Source organism: Bombus pascuorum, chromosome 2, assembly GCF_905332965.1.
Source record: "Bombus pascuorum chromosome 2, iyBomPasc1.1, whole genome shotgun sequence".
Lineage (NCBI taxonomy): Eukaryota > Metazoa > Arthropoda > Insecta > Hymenoptera > Apidae > Bombus > Bombus pascuorum.
Window position 1 is genome coordinate 22,571,034 of NC_083489.1, and position 14,520 is coordinate 22,585,553.

Consider the following 14,520-nt stretch of genomic DNA (forward strand, 5'->3'; position numbering starts at 1 on the left):
TAGGTGTTAAAATTGTATCAATATCAAGCAGCCTGTTTATGGAAATTATTTATTATATTATTTCTATAAAATATGGAAAAAGAGCAAAAAAAGAGGAAAGAAGATTATTATCATTATCGTAGGTGTGAAAATTGTATTAATATCAAGCAGCCTATCTATGGAAATTATTTATTATATTATTTCTATAAAATATGGAAAAAGAGCAAAAAAAAAGGAAAGAAGATTATTATTGTTATCGTATGTGTTAAAATTGTATTAATATCAAGCAGCCTATCTATGGAAATTATTTATTATATTATTTCTATAAAATATGGAAAAAGAGCAAAAGAAGAGGAAGATATAAAGATTTCAATAATCTAACGGATGCAGAAATTAGAAGATTTAATTATATACCATCTAATAGTTGAAATGACCCAAATTAACATTTCCTTTATGGCTTTAACATCTAAATATCTCTATTATTAATGGTAGCGTGCAGTCTCCAGAGACAAACTTACACTGCATGGAATAACGACGGACGAAGTTTATTCTGAAAGTCAGTTTTTATGACTTTCCTTTTGGGACACACGAATATGGACGTGACATCCGTTATAGAAACATATTGCCGTTTATTAGAACTTATATGTTAGGATCATACATCACCGGCAACGTACCGTGCAACGTCCATTATTTTTTCATCGACATATTTATATTAGAACGGACGTTGAACATGTATCGCACTGAATTATACACCCGTGAATAGAAGTCACACGAATATACTGTCGGATGTCCACTGTTTGATAACCATGCGAAATAGTCATCGCTTTAGCTTGTTATTAGAAACAAGGGAAACGTCGAATAACACTGACACTGAGTCATTAATTAGCGAGATAGAAAAAAAAAAAGGTGTAACGTAGATCTTCATGCAGTTGTTTGTAAAGCGTGAAGTAGTGTCCATATTGATATCGTTCCATATTTATGAGACGCATTCGCAATTTGCTCGTTTTCCTCTTTCCTCTGCCTTTCAAATATAAATATGTATGTACGTCATGTGTGAAAACGTTACAATCTCGCAAACCTCCATATTTCCTGCACTTCATTTGCCAATTGACGCAAAAAAAAAAAAAAAAAGAAAAAAAAACAGAAACGAGTCTGTACTGTCTACAAATACATGAAATAACGTTCCTCGCAACAACTGTGTGCCTCCAGCCTTAATCTTTATCATTCATGCACATCCGAAAATTGGTATTAAGAAATTCAGGAAAAAGATGGATTTAATTGCATCTCCGTCTGAGAAATTTAAATTAATTTTCAATTCAGCCTTTCAACGCTATCCTGTTTTTCTATCATTAAAAAATTTCTCAATTTCGAAACAGCTTAAAACACGGAAGAATCGCTATTAATACTCATGATCTCTTCTTTTAATTCGACGGAGAAATTTGTCTTAATCTTGCAACATCGATCTATCCCTTAAAGAGGGACCAAACTTAGAATATAAAAATTCAGAGTCCATATTACACGGTTAACACAAGTACAAAACTGTTTCAATAGTGATTCGTTTCTGAATAGATAGGATAAATCAACCCTTATTCGCGAACAAGACTGCTTTAAACGTGTTTGTCCTGGGTGAAGGAAAAAAGCCGCAGGATAATTATTATTTCAACTGATTCATCAACAGAGCTAACACTCATTATTGTTAACGAGGGTCGTTTTCTTAGAGCGAACTTCTCGCCGTGCAAATAGGAAGACGATGACGTTGAAAAATGCGCTCAAGAAACTCCAAATGAATTGAATCCTTCCGCAAGTTATCGAGTAGCTTCAAGACATCGATTAGACAAAACTCTAATCTCGCTAATCGACCAGTCTGGTGGGGAGTTAAAGCTGATACACGAAACTTTCAGACAGAGTGAAATATCATGCAATCTTCATTCTTACAGTCCACGTCCTGTTCAGTCATTTTTTTTGTCAGCTTTTTGTACTTTGCTTTGAAATAAATCGAAACCTTTTGCGAATTAATGCTTGGAAACATCAGTTGGGTAAAATCGCCAGTCGACCAGTCTGCAATTTCGATAAAAAATTAGAGGTGAAAGCTTGGACGAAGAATAACGTATAATCTCGCCCCTTTCGATTAGATTTTGCGATTGCGCTATATTTAGGGTTGATTGGGCAAAGATTAAAGAAGATTTGGAGATTTAGTTCAGAGTAGATTGGTTTGTGCAATAAAAGTAGGATGTACACTGCGAAATTGTGTACTCCACAGAGTGTAGTTTCAATTTTAGGATTTCTAGTGTGAAGTATTTTGATATTTTATGGGTTTTATTCCATCTATTTGATAATTTACATAGTAGATAGAATTAATACCATAAAATGTAATGTAATGACGAAATGTAACATGAATATGGCTTAAGTGATTTGTAAATGGAAATAGTATATTACTAGGGTATAGTATTACCAAGAATGAAATGACTACAGAAAGTATTTTCATACTATTGTATAGTATGTATTTTGTGTACTTGCTTTTAATTAATTACATCTAAGTATATTAAATTTGCATCATTTAGTAGTATCTTCATATATATATGGTTGCAAAAATTTGATACTATGAAAAAGAAGTATAGAACCAGGTAAAACGTGTTCCATTCAAAAATAAGCATACGTGCAAATATTTTTTGTAGTCACTATATAAATATCATAAAAGATATAACTTAGAACAAACGAAGCTGGCACCCCACTGGGGGTAGCCACCCACATGCTATATTTATTTTTATTTTATTTTATTTTCACCAATAAGATATAACATTTTACCAAATGTCCTTCAGGACAAATTGTAAAAAAAAAAACTGTATAAATATTTTGTGCAAACCTATATTGTACATACTACAATGAATCCATTTTGTAGTAAAATTATTGTTACCCTCTAAAGACAAAGTAAGAATAAACAGAGCATTATAGGAACTTCAATATTCATTTTATTTTATTATATTTTTCATAAAATCTGAGGTTTGCTTATTTAACTATAATCAAAAAATATAAAAGAGACATGCAATCTTAGTCTTATCAGCATTAAGTAGCGTTCAAAGACATAACGCGCACATGCATAACATGTACCTAATTACGTTAGATAATGAATTTTGCTCGATAACAAAGGCACGTTCATTACTTTGTTCTCCTCCATCGATATTGATCGTTCCAAGTAGCACTTCGTCATTGCAAGAGGTAACATATTCGTTAATAATATAATTAATTGCAATACCATCTGATACATTATTTATAATGATAATAGATTTTCACTGAGAAAATGAAATTAATCTTTTGAATCGCGTTAAAGACCTGTTAAAATCGTACACTTTAAATGCTACATCTGTTCATTCATAAATTCATAAACTATAATTCGTAGACACTGAGTGTTATTTACATTAGAATTTTTTGATAAGGCTATCATTTTATTTAAGTGTAATAATTATATCATAGTCTATCTTCGTTTCTCTTTTATTTTCAATCTATAATTATAATATTTTGACACATGTGAGAAATAAATTTGTACATTTACACCTTCGTGAAATCACGCACTTCCTGCGATCTCAAAATTAAATTAATTGGAATATTTGATTTTAGATGAGGCATCTAAAAGTAGGAGCTAGTATATTTGAAACGAAAAATTGTATGAAAGGAATTTTTCTTCAATTATCTTTAAATTTAGAAATAAACAGAAACTATTAGTCAATGTGACAATAAATAATAACGTAATGAACTGAAATAAATTTTAATATTAGCACCATTTTATTCATTTTATTAGTTTTTATAAAAGTTAGTCATTTTACGTTATTCTGTTCATCATCAAGGAATTATTTAAAGAAAACGGTTGAATCAAATATTAAAATTAATATAAAATTATAAAATTATATATTATATATAATTATATATAAATAAATAAATTAATATATAATAATATAAAAAGATCATAAAACGTTACTTTTTGCACGATGAAATACCAAAATTCAATCGTCCAAACTAAATACAATTTAAATTCTAATAAACAATAAATGTATAAGCGTAATGAATAAATACACAACAATCCAATCGATTATTATGGGCATATTATTGTGTATTTTAACATCGTAAATCAGGTTTGAACACTTAAATTTTATTCTATAATGGAACTAAGTAAGGCAGTATAATAAGTCACGCAGTATATGGGTTCCATAAATCATTGTTATATCTTTCACACGCAATGCTACATACATGTCTCTATACACACATATATATACATATAAGAGGATATGGCTTCGCAGCACGAAAAGGATTTCCGTTTTCCTGTCTTCTCATCCCATGCCATAGTAGCTTAGACGTTTAGACATCATTGAAAATATGAATTCTAATTTTGTCATAGAGAATTCTAAGTAATTCTTCAGCATTTGAATCAAAAAATATATTATTAAATACTGTAGAAAGTATGAATGTTAGATTAGACAATTAAATTTAACCAACTGAGATTAATTAACTAAACTGAGACCATTATTCGTATATTATATATGGTAGAAGAAATTACATTTTTTAAAAGTCATCATTAGATAACTGCATTTTTTTTAAACTATTTGAACCTATTTATCATTTAAAGAAGAGATAGTTATGTCATTTTGTATTAAAGTTTAAATTTCATTTAGTTCAAACATTATCGTTGCACATAAAAATTTGTTAGTTTCATAGAAAAAGATGTAACAAGATATATTAAATTTAATTTTCAGATCTGTATATTCCAAATTGTTTGTAAACTATTGTATCTCGATAATAGCATTAAACAAAAGTTACTTTGGATAAAATTATGACAAATAAATATAACAAAACATAAATTATAAGAAATATATAAAATCGATATTCACGGATAACAAATAAACTAATTAATTGTTCAAGTAAAATAGATTTTTCCAATGACTGCTATTTACATTTAATTTATAGTAACTTTTATAATCACCGCTACATTTTTTACCGCCTGTAGGACGACAGAATAAGATCGGTTTTGTCAGAAAGACATAAAACGACCAATTACAATTGCATGATGTTTTTCCAAATGAATCGAAAATAATTATATCCAATAAAAACTTGCAAATAAATAAATTTCCTTCTCCAATCAAGGACAAGGAGTTAAAATCAAATAATGCATAAAGGAATAAGATGTTGCAATTAACTACCACAGAAATAAATAATATATTAATAAGTAAATGGATTATTGATCGTAACCAAAACAGAGACAAACAAATTAAGGATTGAAATAAAATCACATAACATCTAAAATCTTACCGATATAAGTGATATTTCATAATACAAAGCAGGTTTTTATAATATACGTTACACACATGCACACACAACCTCGTAAACACGACATTAACGAAGCGCAAGTATTAAAGTTGGTATTAATATTGTTGCAATTCACATGGCCAATGTTACTCACAATAAATGTGCAATTACGCAGCGTCTCTTTTTCATTCATCAACGCGACACGATTTTCGCTCCTTTTTGCCTTTCTAATTGCTTTCGTCCCCGCATCTCGAGTGTACGTGCAACGTGTAAGTGCATTACTTTACGTTTAATTACGTTCGTCAGAAGGCACAAACCGGCTTCTCCTTTAGTTGGAAATCCAAGCCCTCGTACAAAGATTTGTAAGGGTCTTTTCATTCGGTATTATAATCCCACCGGTTTTCTCAGTTCCTTAAACACTCGTACCCCCCACTTCTCTCATTCTATAGAAGAGTTTGTCCTTTCTATCGCTCCACTTCTTTTTTCTCTTTACTGTATTCCTTCCTTTTCTTTCTTGTTTCTTTTATCAGTTTATGCGGGACAGCTAAGAGCAGAAACGTTACACCGTTGTACGCAAATTCTTCTTACACGATAAAATTGAAAGATCATGGGCACTGTGATCAACCGCACTGCGGGAACTTATTCGTGCAACCGTTAAAATTTATTTAAAATATCTGTGCAAGGTTATAAATATAGCAACGACACAAATAAAACATCCGTAATAGATGCGTGTCTAATCATGCTATTAAAAATTACAATTAAGAATATTTGTAGCACACTAAATACTTTAAATAGAAAAGACAAAGTTCATATCAATTGAAACAAGCATTAGCTTTGCCTTCATTAAAACCGTTAAAAGAACAGCTTTTTAGTTTCCTCCGACTCTTTCAAGTTCAATAGCTTTTGATTATCGTCGACAATTAAGTATTTTTCTCGTGCATTTTTATGTGATCGATCGAGGTTCGCGAGGACTTGGAACACACGTTAATTATCGTTTGTGATTACAAGCTATCAAAAACGATTACAAATCCGAGAGTGTTTATCGAGCTAATTAGTACGCACGATTGCTTTCGAACCAGTTTTTAAAGGGTGGTAAAACGAAACGAACACAATACTTAACAATTAGTTCCGGTAATCGAGTGTTTGCAACATCGTCGGTTCGTTGATGCTTTGTGCGTGGAATTAAATAATCCAAACCGGTATGAAAGCACGACAGAATATTACGAAAAGGAGGACACGAGAAAGACGAAATTATGCGAATTATTTATAAGTATAGGTGATAACGTAAGAATTAGGTTCTACAAGGCGTACTGTAATGTAAGACTCGGACTACGTATGAAAAGTGGATTTATTACCCAAACACGATTTTTTCAACTAAAAAATAAACCTAAAGGGAAACTAAATTTTATTGAATTCAAAAGATTTCATTTAACAAAACGTATGAATCATAAAACGCACGTACTGTGCGTTTAAATTAAAAATTGTACGTAACATACTTTCGTTCCACTCGAAAAAGAAATTTTCATAGTTATCGCCACTGTCTTCCGTTAGATGTATGTATGTTAATGTGGCGTGGAACCGTATCCAAAACACATTACCATTTCAGTCAAACAATCATTCTATTATTTTATAACATCAAAGAAGAAATGTCAAACATCAGAGGACTACTTTTGCCTTTAAATGTTTTCTAAAGATTTTCTAAAGAAAATGGCAAGAAATAGCTTTGACGTCGCTGTATTAATGAAATAATAACAATCACATACAATCTTCGGTAATGGCCAGTTTGCCTTAAATCCCAAGAAGAAGCAGCGAAAATTACAGAATAAAATAGATGAACGTTTCATTTGTCACTTTTGCCCTTTGCTTGTCAGGGAAGAATATGACGTCTCATAAGATAATGATTTTTCGATTCTCATGAGGATGGGACGCGTAGATTTCGCTTCTTCCAAAACGTCGTTTTAACAAGAACGATGAAAACTAGTATTCCTTTGGACTCGACCGAACTTTCGCACGATTCGTTAATTCCAGCGATTGTTATCTACCGTTGGTCACTGATAACGTATTCGCTCTCTATATGAAACATCGCATTACGAATGCGTCTACGAAAGAGATGGTCAGAAGCGAAACAGACCAATTTCAAGTACGTAATTAAAATTAAATATCTTACAAAATAAACGACTTGCTTTCATGAATGAAAATGTAGAATAAAATTTTCTTTGCACATGAAGTTTCGTTATCGAAAAAACCGATTTTAGAAAGCTGTTAGGTTTGCTATGTATATATACCTATATATGTATTGTAACCCTCAGTTTCGACTTGTCATGCTAACATCTTCGATGTATTTCTTCATGAAGAAGCACCCCTTGCTTATTTGTATCGCCAGATATTCCATTTTTCGAAAAATCGTAATTTTTCCATGTATTTTAATTTATAAAGTTGATAACATCTTCCGAGGGACTCAAATACAGATTATCCTAAACTAGTCATTTCTTCAGAAACCTTACGCTATTTTATTATTTCAAACACTATAAATCATTATTTTCGCACAATTCGTACAGCTAACAGCCAATCGACTGTGCTTAATTAAAGTTTGTTACCTCGAAATAAGAAGCCGGTAGAGAAGCAATCTTTTATGTCCATTACACCAGAATCACACGGTTTTAGTGGTACTAGAAGGTCCACGAACTTCTTGCCAAAAGTAGAAGGTGAACGACGACAGAATGGGATTGCGTGTATCGGTCCGTTGCCAGTTGTAAGGCGGTACTGGCGTCAACGGTCGCTAACGTCGGCGACGACGACCTCCACGAAATCAATCTATCGTATAAAAAGATTGGCACGCAATACAAATACCGGTGACAAGCCAGTCTTCTGAATGGATTGTATTTTGTTCCCAATGGACAGGAGTTCCTGAATGGAACGAAAATGGATGGAACTCCGAGCTGCATCTTTTTTCCTTTTTTCCTTAAATTTCTACTTTCGCAGAAGTTACGGTATGAGTTTGCGTGCGTTGCATCGATACTGATGGAGTTTGCGTGCGTTTGACTGATATTTAACGTAACGGGTGTTGCTATGTAACTTTGTAAACTTTTGCTTTGGAACTCGTCTCGTTGTCACGCATTTGAGATAACATTAAATCTTAAATGTACGTCATTTTTCCAACTATGTATAATAAAGCTGTTGTAAACAATATGAATTGCCAATTTTTATACTGTAGATTAAAATACAATTCTATTCTGTGCTTTGCATTTTTTTCATTTGGGATTTATTGAATCATTGTATATGTATATAATAATAATAAATATTATATGTATATGCTATAACAACCTGTAAAATTTCACCTTTACTTTTTATAAACCCAAATAACTAGACTATGGACATTTATACATTTGTAGAAAATTGAAATGTACACAAAATTCCAATTAATATGCGAAGGTGTATGTAAGATCGTGAATCTCGGGATAATTCAAGTGATCGATTCTGAAGTCGGGAAATCGAGATTTATTGTGAAAGTATTTAAATAAAATACAGAAATCAGCAACAATCGATATCAATCTGTAACAATAAATAACAATAAATTACATAAACGAGAAATAGCAAGTTCTGTACAATGTTTACCTAAAAATCGAGAATTTTCAACGTCCTGAGCCACCGATCTTTCTCCGTCGATCTTCAATATTTTAAATAATTATTCTGTGATCTTGCCTATCCCTGATGTTGCTCTCTGTTCGTCCGTTTGAGAAATGAGTTTTTTTTTTTATAGTTTATTTTGGTTTTTACAATTTGTCCTTCAGGACATTTGGTAAAGTGTTATATCTCATTGGTAAATAAAAAAAATAAAATAAAATAAATGTAGCATGTGGGTGGCTACCCCCAGCGGGGAGCCAGCTTCGTGTTTTCTAAGTTATATCTTTTATGATCTTCTAGAAAAAATCCGGGCAGTTCGGAAGAGACAGATCGTGTTGATCGGTACCGAGGCACGCCGCTGTTGGACCGAAGCCAATTAGTCTGGACAATGAAATTTCGGGCCAGCTAGCTTGAGATTCGGCGACATCTGTTAGCTCGAGCGTCTGATCTGCACTTCGGGAGCATTGCGCAATTTCCGAAATCGCCAAAAACGTTAATCGAACTAGTTGAAATGGTACTAAGCTGATGCAGTATACCAATGCAATCTCGTCGCGAGATCTTCCGTCAGAGAGCTCGAGTTCGAACACATCGACAAGCGTGCTGCACTATGGGTCTCTTATCATGGTCAAGTACCTGTGCCGTCCTCATTAGTTCACCTAAATGACTGTTTGTAATGAAAGCTATTCCAGACTGTGCAAATTGATTCGGTTATTTAATCCCCGTCTATTCGCATCGCGTCGCGATGTGATTTCGTTTCGTGCGTCCGATTGCGTACGCGACATCGTCGATCCTTGCACTCGGTGGCTGAATGGCTCGATTTGCGACAGTTGAGACAAAGTCTCTTAGATGAGCCTTTCGAACTGCCTTCAGTCGCTGTTCGATGAGCCTTCGAGGAATCTTCGATATGGAAAGGCCTCGTGATGTCCTTTACAAATCTTCCAGGACGATTTGTCCTGCGTCTGTGTTGTTGCGGCGACCATAGAGTAAGCGCATTTCATGGTCCGCGATGGTGACGGCAATTTTCACGTGCATTTCTTGCTTCTTGGAGCGATGTTTGTCTTCTTGCGTTGTTCCCAGCTGACCCGCAGTTTTTCGACATATTCGCGGAAATATGTGAATACGCGCGATTGCAGATCGGTTAATCGGCTCACAGCTGTCGAATCAAAGTGCTGTTTCTGTCGACTTGACGCACTCCGAAGGTAGTTGAATACCTCATCGAGCTGAGGCATCTTTGTTTCTTTCTTCCACGAACAAGTAATCACAACTGGCCAATAGATTGTTCCGGGTCGCTCCGATTCATCCCAATGCACGCAGAGATAAAATGGGCGCCTGCATGTGGTCTACGAAGTCATGGATCGACACCGATGAGTCGTCAATCATTTCCAGCATGTGGATTAATAACGTGGCATGGCGAAGAACAATCACGCGTTTATTGTCGTATACATCAAACAGCTGGTCCCTGGCTGCTGTATAGTTACCCTTGCTAATTGTGAAGGACTCTATTGGCGATTCCGCTCTTCCAGGTAGAGACAGACGAAGGTAGTTAAGCTTTTGGGTATTACTCAAATCCGGATACGAATGGATCATGTGCAAGAACGAATGCTTGAATGTAATCAATTTTCAAGCTTGCCATCCAACTTCGGCAGATGTACACGTATGGTCGCAGAACTACTTGCGGCGGATGCGACTGTGGTGGGTAAAACGTTATTGGAGCCATTAATTGGAACGAAGGAAGGTCGTTTCAGCTTTAGCAACATGGTGACGATGGTCGCGATGGCGCCTTCGGAGAGTCTTGAATATTTTTGAAGACTTCAAACTATTTTCGTAAACGCTCGATGCGTGTACGAATCTTGGCGCGTTCATTATTGCTATCGACAAATGTTTCGATGTATTTATCGAACGACGTTAATTGAATTTTGAATGTGAGTTGCTTATTTTTCAGCTCGCGTATACTTTCGTCGACACTGTTATTTACGGGCAAAGACATTTTCCAACCGAAAAATATTTACGCATATTACGGATGAAATGGACGACGAAATACCTCATCACTGAGCAGTGATTAATTTAGGATATGACCGGTAGTCGAAACGAGCTTACCTTGACCTGAGCTCGCCCGCCTTCCTTATTGGTTCGAGATAGTCACCTTCTTCCTTCTTAGCGTCGCTGACTGTTCTTCGATTGCTCCTGCGATGTGTCAGATTTTCTGCATCTCCTTGGGCTTCTCCTTTTCGAAGAACCACAAAATATACGCGCGTATATATCTGTTGGATGTCGATGACACTGCTCTGCACTTGTTAACAGCCGAATTAACCTGAAGTAACTGATTCACGAGGGAGAGTAATGGTTGAATCAGCGACGAACTGTGAATGACATTAAGGGTTGTCCTTCTCCGAACGATGAGGTGATCTCGAACTCCCTCCAACTGTTAAGATGAGATTTACGAATGATCGTTACGAATAATTAAACGATACTTCACTTTCCGAATGCCGAGGATTAACTCCGATTTGAAATGTAAAATTCGCCCAGGACTGAAAACTGATCGTGTCAAGTGATTAAACGATACTTTGCTCCACGAATGCTTGAAGATCGTGTCCGCAGCTGGAGAGTTCACATGATACTTTACTTCGCGACTGCTTGGAGGGAGTCGTAAATTCGGACGAGACTGTTCTTTCCGAATGCTAAGAAATTAAAACGATTCTTCCCCCACGACTGGTGGAGAAGCTGTTAACGATTCAAATGCTCGTGCAAGACTGACCGTGCTGGACTCAACGGGGCGTTCGGCAAGATTCAAAAATGGAAATCCCGAAAATATGCGTGCTGATTAATTTTCGCTGGCCGAAAATTAAAAACGCCGGCCGTCACTCACTGCTCACATACTCCGTATGCCCAAAACGCGGGAGACTCTTGGCGGGAGGAGGATGAGCGATATTTGGACGAACGTGAGATCCCGAATTTAATTAGGTACAAGTCGCGAAAGTTCTTCTGGCTGGTTCATGACCGATCGGAGTAGCTAAATTACTCTTCGTTTATGATACTTTCGGCTATTAAGAACACGATATACTTGAAAAATTAAAAGTACTGTTGTAATTGGCAAAGGGAATCGATCTAATTGTATGTGCTAACATCACGAATCTAAAATAGGCTCTTGACTGCGAAAGTGAGCAACATAAATTACGAAAATTCAGGCGAATCCATATTCTGGAAAATATATTCGATCCCACGTTAAAGTGCTGTTTTTGCCTCCTAAACGTAAACAGTTACCGATAACGATAAATAAATGTCGAATATTTTTAGCTGCACTATGAATCTGCAAAGTTTCATCAAAATCGGCGTGTTGTGCTTGGCTGGTGCCCCTTGCAATTGTGAGACATTTAGATTATACATCAAAGGTTATGATATAAATATAATTTGTCTATAGATATACTCCTCGGCGCTATTTATTTACTTATATCCTTAAGGGCTTATAAGCTACAGGGCTATTATGATAGCCTGCTAATATCCATCACCCTGAGTCGTACTTTATTGTCGCATTTAGTAATGTTTTCAAGTATCTTCCGAAAATTAGTAATTTTCTCCAATATAATGTCTGGTCTTTGCATAACTCTTTTTTTTAAATATCGTCTTTTTAATTTAATTTCTTGCTGAAAATTGTATTAATTTAACTTAGGGCAACCCCTCATCGAAAAAGTATATCTATTCGTATCTATAATAAACTTCCGAAAAGGATCGAACGTAATGATCCAGAATTTTTGAATAATTTCATATGTAAAACATCACACAGTATGAATACATTCGAATACACAGTGGTCTACATACAATAGATATAAGTTGTATGGGAACAAGGGTAGTAACAGAGCATAGCAACGTTTATGTGTTTAGCTTTTAATACTGTAAAAATATAACGAGAAATTCAAAACAAACAACAATTTAGCTCCTATTGGGTTTTCAATAATTTTACTTTCTTAAATTTTAACAATTCATAACATAATTTCAAAATTAAAATTTCTCTTGAAAACTGAGTTTTATTTTAATATAATTTTTACTCCGATTTCAGCAAACCTGAAAAGTGAACTGCAATATTTTCGAAACGACAGCATAAAATGCAGCCGATGATTGGAACATGATCAAAATCAAAAGTATGTTAATTATTTCTCATATTTCTGTAATCAAATGTTTTACCAAGTAAAAAAGATATGTACATACTTTAAAATGTTTCTATAAATAATTAAATTAATTTAATATGGCAGATTAGTGCATTGAATTGAAAATTCAGTTATAAAGATTTTTTCTTTTATTAAAATTTTTTTTAATATTTAAATCAAATATTTAAATAATCATGCTACATGTAATTTTGAGATGTGAAATTTATATGCAGTACTATGTGTACTAATTTGCCCGAGTTACTTCCGTGCTACACTCTGAAGGGGTAAATGGTTATATGCTTAATGGCACAATATAACAGCAATATACATAAGTGGGATCTTATCTTTTAACTTGTCGACGAGAAAAAATAACTTGACTTGTCATTCCAATTGTCCACGTTTTAATACGTGATAATTTACTTATTCATAAAGGCTTTGTTCTTTTACTGTGTCCTTGCGTTTGTATTAAATAATGGAACAATTGCACATATCTGAAAGGGTGCAGTCTGCGCACCGACCAACCTAACCCCAACTTAACCCCAACCTAACGAATGTATAGCGAATTTTCTTCTATTTACATATCCGTGTGATCCAATGTATAGAATGGCGATTTGAAATGAATCAAAATATACAACTAAAGCATGTGAAATTTGAAGATATAATATGTGCTCATATTGAGAAATATCTCCTGTACAAACATATATATAACGCATGAATTATATATGTAAGCATATGTGATATATGCAATATGGAAGTGGATACATATCTAGATAATGGAATCTCTAGTTATTTACACATTATGATTACAATTTAAAGTGTTATAAATTACATTTGCTTTTTTTATATTAACCGTTATTATGATTTATATGAGCTGAAATTAATTTACGATTATATCTATATTTATTGTATCTAAATTATAGTAATATTTATAAATTTAATTTATTTGTATATTTATATATATATACATAGTATTTATAGATTTAATTTATAAATAATTATATCTGTATTTATAGTTCGAGAAATACTTTGAGAACCACTTTAATTGTGAGAGGACCATCGAGGAAGTTTCAGACCTGAAGGTAAAGAGTATTATGTTTCACATTGTCTCGTAATATCTATATGTATACTTAGTATGGCTCTTTACGTGCACTGCTTGTCATAAGTGTCTCGACACTTTGATTTTTCATAACATAAATTTCGCCAAAATATGTAAGTACAATACATACTACACTTGTATTAACTAGTTATAATTATTAGGTTGTCCGAAAAGTGTCTTTTGTCGAACGTTGTGATCTTTATTTTGATAGAACAAAATGGATCATACGTAATTCTATAAAATGATATAAAACGGAAAATGTTGTGCATCCATTATTTCCTTATAAAACGAAAAAGAACTTTTCGGACGACCTAATATTATCAGAAAGTTTTATGGTATTAAAATACGATAAAGTTTTTGATTTGTTGATATACGTAACTATCA

General features: G+C 33.8%; 1 protein-coding gene across 5 annotated transcripts in view; it reads right to left on the reverse strand.

Annotated features, from left to right (window-relative positions):
- Positions 1-14,520, reverse strand: part of LOC132904609 (adenosine receptor A1-like) — a 305,875-nt gene that overhangs the window by 89,977 nt on the left and 201,378 nt on the right. The gene's annotated exons all lie outside the window — the stretch shown is intronic.